Raw genomic sequence first — 9,167 nt, forward strand, 5'->3', positions numbered from 1 at the left:
CGTGAGCGCCTGCCCCACGCACCGTCCACGCTGCCGGGCGGCGCCCGCTCACCCCGCGCCCGCACCGCCGGCTCGGCTGCGGGCTGCGAGGGGGCCCGGGGCGGCGCAGACCCTCTGTCGCGCGTCCTCCGCATCGGGCAGGGGCAGCCCTGAGCCCGAGATCCGTGTGCTGTCCAGAGGGGTCTGTCGTCTGGCGGGGACATCGCGGGTCACTTCGAGGAGGACCGTCCCTAACCGACCTCCCCGCGGCCGCCGCTGTCCCGCGATCCCGGTGCCCGCGCGGGGTTGGGGTGGGAGGGGGCGTGCAGCCGGCCGCTGTCCATTCGGGGACCGAGACCCGGCTTGGAGGGCGACCGGCACAGCCGGGCAGAAGAACTGCCCTAGACGGGGGCGGGGACGTCCGTTTGAAAGTGTTTTTACCCCGATTTGACTCAGGAGGGTCGCGAGGAGGGCTGAATTCAATGATAAAAAACGGCGTTCGTCTTGCCCCTGAGACGGTCCTGCCCGGAGGACCCTTCAATTACGACTCTGTCGCGCGTCCCGGCGCCCCCTCCTCGGTCCCCACACGGAGTCAGTGAGCCGAACAATCCGTGGTTACTAAGTAGCAATCCCTTTCCCTTTTCTGTTACTCAAAGCCGTCCGTAACTGTAACAGCCCTGGGCAATTCGAGCCCTTTGCATTAAGCGCCGACTGTGTGCGGGCAGGGCGCGCGGTGGCGCTAGGGACGCGCGGACCCGAGGCTGGCCCAGCGCGACGGAGACCGGAGTGTCAACCAGTCACTGCAGTCGTGTGACAAGCGCTGCCCTAAAGCGCTGGGCCGGCTCTACTGCAGCCCCGGGCGGCGGCACAGGTGCCTAACTCCGCCTGCACTTAGAGGCGCGCAAGTGGCCCAGCGTGGCCGGGGCGCGGGGCGGGGCTGGGGTCAGCGGGACGTCGCGCCTTTGGGTGGAAGGGCAGCCTGGAGGATGAGAGCTTTGAAGGCCGGCCTAAGGAGTTGGGCTTTATCCCCGAAGGGCAGGGAGCGCCAGGGGAGGTTGTGACAGCATCACATCCACCCAGATTAGAAAACTCAGTCTGGTGAGAACCAAGACAGAGGCGGTGGGGAAGGAGAGAAGAGGCCGAAGTAGAATCTCCCAGGCTTCCAACCAGATTGATCTGGGTTAGCCGTGGAGAGGTCCGGGGTTGAATCGGGGGTCCACTGCCTTCCGGGTAGGCGACCCTGGCCGACGCAGGAGTCCTCTCTGAGCCCCATTCCTCGTCTCTAAAATGGGTGTCCCTCCCAGCGGGGTGTGAGGATGATATTACATAATGTTTAGCAGCGGCACCTGGCACAGAGCGCGCTTAGCAAATTGCCAAAGTAAAAAAAACTAAAAATAATGCTCATTCTGGTGAAGGTAGGGAAGCCAGCACTGGCTTCCTGTGTGGGTTCATCTTTCTGAAAAGCAATCTGCAAATTCTCTATCAAGACTCCTGAATATGTTCTGTCCTTTGACCTGGTAACCCCACTTGTAGGAATCTAGCCCAAGAAAATAATCAGAAACGAGTCTTTTAAAAGCCAAGCAGGTCATTCACAGAAACATTATTTATAATAGCTGGAAAGTTGGAAAATAATCAACTTAAGGGAAACAGCTAAATAAATCATGGTGTCTCTCTCTTAAGGAATAGCACACAGCCATGAGAAATTATGTTTTCAGGGCCGGCCCGTGGCTTAGCAGTTAAGTGCGCGCGCTCCGCTGCTGGTGGCCCGGGTTCGGATCCCGGGCGCGCACTGACGCACCGCTGCTCCGGCCATGCTGAGGCCGCGTCCCACATACAGCAACTAGAAGGATGTGCAACTATAACACGCAACTATCTACTGGGGTTTTGGGGGGGGTGGGGAAGAGGAGGATTGGCAATAGATGTTAGCTCAGAGCAGGTCTTCCTCAGCAGAAAGAGGAGGATTAGCACGGGTATTAGCTCAGGGCTGATCTTCCTCACAAAAAAAGAAAAAAAGAAATTATGTTTTCAAAGGATATTTAAACACAATATGATGTGAGATGTGAAGTGAACTCAGCAGGTTACAAAACTGCATACGCATTATGATCTTGATTTTGGAAAGAATAAATGTGTGTAGTGGGCTCATAGGGGGGTTTTCACTTTCTCTTCTTTTTTTCTAGTTTGGATGATTTTATCGAGGAGAGAGAGAGAATATTATTTTGAATGTATATGACCTTGTGCTGCCTCCTTGAAGACCAGACAAGAGTGGATGGGAACGCTTTGGGGACACTGTTTGGGGCTAGACTCATGTGTTTTGTTTTGTTTTGTTTTTTGTGAGGGAGATCAGCCCTGGGCTAACATCCCTGCCCATCTTCCTCCACGTTATGTGGGACGCTGCCACAGCATGGCCTGACAAGCGGTACATCAGCGCACACCGGGGATCCGAACCGGAGCCACCAGCAGTGGAGCGCGCACACTTAACAGCTACGCTGTGGGGCCGGCCCAAGGCCTAGACTCATGTTAATTGCTTTTAATCAGTTCCTTGCAGGCAAAGCCTCCTAATGGAATATGTTGGGAAGGAGAGGGAGGCCCCACCTCTTCGAATTCCAAATGAAGTCTGAGGCTGCAGCGTCTCCTGGTGGCCTCTTTCTTGCCTCTAATTTGAAGTGCACTTTTATCACGAAATAAACTCATACTCAGTGGATCTGTGCCCCGACCTATTCTGCTCCAGGAATCTGTCTTTTCTCATGGTGATATTCCATAGTGTGGTTATTATAGTTTTGGAATATATTTTAATGCCTGATAGCACAAGCCCCTGACATTGTTATGCTTTATAAAAAATTTCTTGCCATTTCCTAATCATGTAAATTTTTTCAGGTAAATTATAAAATGATTTTGTCAAACTCCCCGCCCCCCCAAATCCCATCAGGATTTTGGTTGGTGTTGTATGAGATGTGTTTACATTGGAGAAGAGTTGACATCTTTATCCCAAGGTTTTCAGTTTAAAAATGAAGTAACGGGCCGGCCCCATGGCTTAGCGGTTAAGTGCACGCACTCTGCTACTGGCGGCCCGGGTTCGGATCCCGGGCGCGCACCGACGCACCGCTTCTCCGGCCGTGCTGAGGCCGTGTCCCGCATACAGCAACTAGAAGGATGTGCAACTATGACATACAACTATCTACTGGGGCTTCGGGGGGAAAAAAGGAGGAGGATTGGCAAGAGATGTTAGCTCAGGGCCCGTCTTGCTCAGCAAAAAGAGGAGGATTAGCATGGCTGTTAGCTCAGGGCTGATCTTCCTCACAAAAAAGAAAAAGAAGAAGTAAATGTCTCCATTTATTCAAGCCTTGTGTTGTGACATGACTTTGCAGGACTCTTGTTTTTTAAAGATTTTATTTATTTATATTTCCCCCAAAGCCCCAGTAGATAGTTGTATGTCATAGCTGCACATCCTTCTAGTTGCCGTATGTGGGACGCGGCCTCAGCATGGCTGGAGAAGCGGCGCGTCAGTGCGCGCCCGGGATCCGAACCCGGGCCGCCAGCGGTGGAGCGCACGCACTTAACTGCTAAGCCACGGGGCCGGCCCTGCAGGACTCTTGATCAAGCACCTGCACAGTGTCCGTGGTGGCTGTTGTCACTGTTTTCCCAGTACACTTTCGAGCCAGCTATCGATTATGGTGTCTTTATCTTGTAACCTGCCACTTTCTCACCTGGCACTATTTCTGCCCCCAGTAATGTCATGTGCCCCTTGATGGCAGAAAGCAGCTGCTCAGTTGCCCCCGTGTCCTTGGGACACCAGCTGAGTCCTGCACATCATGATTGCCTGGGGAAGGTTGAGTGAATGAGTGAATGAATGAATGAATGTAGAGTGCAGTTTCCTCCCTCCATCCTCGAGTTGGTGTTCGTCATAGCCCCTCTTCCCTCCATGACATCTGTGCCCATCGCCCCACAGAGGCAAACCCCATCAAGGCACCCAGCACACCAACACAGGTAGTAGAGTAAGCCCACAACCAGACACTCAGCTCAGACAGCACAGGAACAGGCTGTGCTCAGCAACAGCTCCAGATCAGACAAGAGGCAGAGAAAAAATGTAAGACCATATGCTTGTCATGCAGCCTCCCCAGTGGCTGTCATCCACCTGTGCCTTTACCTATAAATAAACCGGTGAGGGAGACAGAACAGAGGCAGGGAGTGGCAGGATGGGACAGCCTTGTTGCTGCCCCCACCTTGCAGAGCGACCCAGGGCAGGACCCCTCCCGACTTCGGACCTTAGTTTGGTCATCTCTGCTGGTCAGAACTGATTTGTGGGTAACAAGTTCTCCCTGCCCCTACCCTTACCACGTCCAGCCACAGTGGCTGCCTTTTGTCCCCAAGGAACCACACTTCCCTCCCAATGCTTCCCCTCACGGCACTCCTCACCAGGCCAATTGCTGTGCAGTCTTCCCAGCTCATTTCAAACATCACCTCCTCAGGAGGCCTTCCCTGATTGCTGATCACACTCTCAAAGCCCCCTGTCCACAGAGGGAATTGGGCCATCTGGAGCCCACTGGGGCCTGGGATTCCCACAAGCTGAGTTATCCAGGGACAGAGCTGGCTCCCAATCTAGGCCTGCAGACCCAGCTCTGTCTCTCCCACAAATCCTGGCATATTTACGATCTTTTATCCCTCCCATCAAGAGGTGATGCCCTCTGCTGCCTCCATGAGACTGAAGTTTCTTTGGACAATACAATGGTGATGATGATCATAATTACACTGATTGTAGCTCTAATTATTCACTGTTCCCATGTTTTACCTAAATTATTATTACATCACTGAATCCTCCTCACACAACCCTATGAGTTAGGCAATATTATTACTCCCCTTTTATAGATGAATAAACTCAGGATCAGGGAGGTGAAGTGACTTGCCCAAGGTCATCAGAGAGTTGGGATTTGAACACCACGCCATCCAGCTTCAGAGCCCACGCCCTTGACCCTCATGTATCTACCACCAGCATGCATGGGCACCTGCCCTGTTCCAAGCTCATGGGGGGCTCCTCACTGTGAGATGGGGCAGTGCAGGCACAGATGCCTGGACCATCAGTGTCCAAAAGCCCCTAGGAAATCTTGGTGCCCAGCCCCCAGCCATGCAGAGGAGGGCACTGTGTGTGCCCCAGCCTGGCCCAGCTGCTTCCTCAGCAGTGACCTTGCCCCAGACAGGGCCAGGTGCCCTCACATCGTGCACCTGGTCTGCTTAGCTTGTCTTTCTCTCCCCTGTGCAGCCGCATTCTATCAGGTCCAGCCCTGCATCTCGTTAACCTCTTCATCTCCCTGCGTCTCGCTCGAGATCTGGCACAAAGTAGCCACTGATCAATACCTGTTGAAGAATAAATGAACGAATGAATGAATCCAAAGGGCCAGACCCTGAGCAGAGTTGGTGACTAAATACAATGGCTTGACTTAGGAGCTGTATAATAAGGCCACTGTTCAATTCAATACAACCAGCATTTATTGAGCACCTACTGTATGCACAAAAGGGCTATCAGAAAGGGCTAGTGTTTTACTTTATGGGCACTAAAAGTAGGTTACAAGAGCTCATGTAGCGCAGCATATAAACGTGGAAGCTCTGAGTCACACCAAGCTCTGTTAGCATCTTGACTCCATCACTTCCCGGCGTTTTGTGTCGGTCTCAGCTTATTGATAGGGATGCTATCAGCTAGGAACGCCTGGGGGCACTCACCTGGACCCTTACTACTTGTGGCAGTCCCTACAGATATTTCCCCCACCGGAGCCAGTGTTGTGGTTGACGGGCCCTTGTGGTTCTTATTATGATTGCAAGACACACCTCAGCAGCACCCATTAGTCCCACAAGTCTTGGAGGGTGCATGGCATGCCCGGGGCCACACAGCGAAGTCGCAGGTAGAGAGGGAAAGAGAGAGTAAGGATCTGAGGTTCTACCTTTTTTGGGGTCGAAGGTAGGGCGCCTAGGGTTTTGCGGGTGCACTCTTTGTTGGTGAATTTAAGACATAAGAGCAGGAATTAAACGCGGGAAGGGATAAGCAGGGTCCTTCAAATAGTCAATTATCTAGGTCACAGGACTTTCTAAAAGAGGAACTTCATAGGTGGGGCAGCCTGGCTCTTTATTTAGTCGTGTAGGTGGCAATGTGTTTATGTGAGATGGATGTCTGTGAAATGGATGCCTCGACAATCAAAAGCCTAACGTGAGGACTTACGTTGCAATCAAAAGGCTAATCGTCAGCACTTACACTACACCTGGCCTTGTGACCGTAGACACCTTGCTCATTAACCTCATCAGTCAAAGGGGGCTGATTAAAACTTCTGCCTCCTGAGGGTTAACTCTCTCAGGAGGAAATGCCCAGTGAATGTTCCTGTTGTTAATCTGCCCAGCACAGTTGGTTAAAGCTTTGGGACTCCAGAGGGAATTCTCCCTCTTTGGTGCTCAAAGTAGAGGGTCAAAGCTATTTCTAAGACTGTCATTTAATTCTTTGGCCCTCGGGGCCCCCAGCTCCTCAGCACCTGGGGAGGACCGTCTGCAGTAGCCCTCCTTCAGTGCACACCAAACCCTGTGGGAAACTGAGGCCAGGGTGGATTTCAGATTCATTTCCTTTCTGATCCCATACCTTTGCTTATGCTAGTTCCTCTGTCCAGAACATGGACCCTTTTTCACACCCACCAGTGGCATTTTTTTTCATCCATTCTTCAAGCCCAGTGCAGCCATTTTGAGCAGACCAGGGTATGAACCCAGGACACTGCTAAGCAGTGGAAAACTACACAGCCGTAAACAAGGAACATGACCAATCTGTCTGTTCTTACACTGAAAGACGTCAAAGACATACTATTACTTAAAAAGCAAGTTGCACAAAATAAAATATATATCAGAGTTTCTCCAACATCAGGAATCTCCTGGGGGTTCTTGGTTCTTGTTAAATGCAGGTTGGGATCCAGCAGGTCGTGAGTGGGGCCTGAGATTCTGCATTTCTGACAAACTCCAGGTGAGGCCCAGGTTGCTGGTCTGGCATCAGCGATACAGCAGTACAGGATATATAGTATGATCCCATTTCTGTAAAAACAAAACGAAACAAATCTATATGGAAAAAAAGTCAGCGAATAAGCCCTAAACTATAAATAGTGGTTGTCTCTGGGTAGGAGAATGATCAGAAGCTTTCCAATACTTGTGTAAAGTCTGATTTTTACAGTTTCACTAGTGTAATTAGGAAAAACAACCCAGCCATTACAGCGCCCTCTAGGCAGACATCTGTAAACTGCGTCCCCTTTCCAGATAACTGCTCGACTCCAGGCTTCATCTCTGCCCTCTCAGGTTCTGAAAGCATAACAACAGGCCGGCTTGGAGCAGCCGCTCAGGGTGCACACTGCGTGTAGCTGACACTCCAGCTGTCTGGAGGGCTGTCATCATCGGCATCCTCAAAGCAGCGGTTTTATAAGGGTCTCCTGAGCCTCAGGCTGGGGCCGTGCCCTTCACAGGCATTCCCATCCATCATTATCCCCATTACCCAGATTAGATAACTGAGGCTCAGAGACATGGAGGGCCCTGGATCACACAGCTTGTCTAAGGCTCCGCCTGGCTCCTGTGATAGAGTCTGCTTCTTCCCCTCTGCTTGCCTGGAAAATTCCTTTCTATACGTCCACATGGGTCACTCCCTCAATTGACTCAGGTCTCTGCTCAAATTTTTACCTTACCAGAGTCCTTCTCTGACCACTCTATACAAAATAGCAACACTACCCCTACTCCTAACCTTCCCAAGCTTTCCTGCTTTCCAAAGCACTCATCATGGTCTGACAGAGTTGCGTTTATTGGTCTATTTGTGCCTTGTCCCTCTTTTCCACTAGACTATAAGCCACATGTAGGTAAGACTTTGTCCATTTTGCTCACTGCTGTATCTTTGGGGCTGAGAATAGTGCCTGGCTCAATAAATACGCAGTAAATGGGTGAATGAATGACAGTCTCCGATTCACAGGCCACTGCTCTCCCAACAGTGGCCCCCACCTTGTTCACCTACAGGGTGACCCGCTGACCCCCAACAGCAGAGAGTAGGCTGGCCTCTCTTTCCCAGCCTCCTTGTGGGGAGTTCAAATCAGGTTCCTTAAATGCAGAGGTGGATGGCTGGGCCCGGGGCCTCATGGTATTTCTGTGTGAAAGGAATAAACAGGTAGGGTTGTGGGAGTCCCGGATTTGAATCCCACTGTTTTGCCACCACCCTGTTGGGTTGGGGCAAAGACAGGCACTCACTAGGACAGGAAGTTGTAACTCTCCCCAGGAAGGCCTTCCAGGTATCAGGGCCTCTACACCTGCTGTTCTTTCGGCCTGGCATGCTCTTCCCCATGATCTGCCTGTGGCTGGCTCTTTCTCATCATTTAGGTCTTTTCTCATGTCACCTCCTCAAAGAACTCCCTAACTCATCCCAGGCTAAAGTGGACGTTTTGCACCCACACAGGTACCTCTTCATACCCCCTGTTTATTTCCTCCATCACTCTTAGTATAAACTGATTTTGCTTTTACTCTTTCATTTCTCTATTCATTCATCTACTGTCTGTCTCTGCAACCTGAATGTCAGATCCATGAGGGCAGAGACCTGTCTGTCTTGTTCACTGCTGTTCTCTCCAGTGCCTGGAATAGGGCCTGGCTTATAGTAAGTGCTTAGCAAATGTTTGTTGAACTAATCTTCTATCATTCTCTTTCTAGAAGCAGAGAAACTGAGGCCCAAAGGCGGGAAGGGACATGCCACAGATGAATTAGTGCCAGAAGCCAGAGTAGACGGCAGTGAGGCCAACTGCAACTCTGGGTCAGGAGACTGTGACCTTGGAGGAGGCCGATTTCTCCAAGCCTCAGTTTCCCCAAGTGTAAGTCCGAGCGAGGCAGTCATGACCACTATATGAGAGGCCCGGCACTAGGGGTGAGACCTCGTCCATTTCCAGGGATGATATCTGAGGTGCAGCATCCGTGCCCCCCAGACACGGGTCAAGCGCCCCAAAAGCCGCAGAAGGAGAAAACTACAATCCCCATGGTGCCGCGGGCGGCGCCTGCGCACGGCGGCCGGCCCGCAGCGCCGCGGGCGCCCTCTGGCGGCCTCCTGGGGCAGCGCTCTGCTCCGCTCCCCGAGGGGCGGGGGGCCCGCGGCGCTGGCAGTCGGAGCGCGCGGCTGCAGCGGCGGAGCCGGAGCCCAGAGCCCGGAGCCT

Source organism: Diceros bicornis, chromosome 28, assembly GCF_020826845.1.
Source record: "Diceros bicornis minor isolate mBicDic1 chromosome 28, mDicBic1.mat.cur, whole genome shotgun sequence".
In the NCBI taxonomy this organism is placed as follows: Eukaryota; Metazoa; Chordata; class Mammalia; order Perissodactyla; family Rhinocerotidae; genus Diceros; species Diceros bicornis.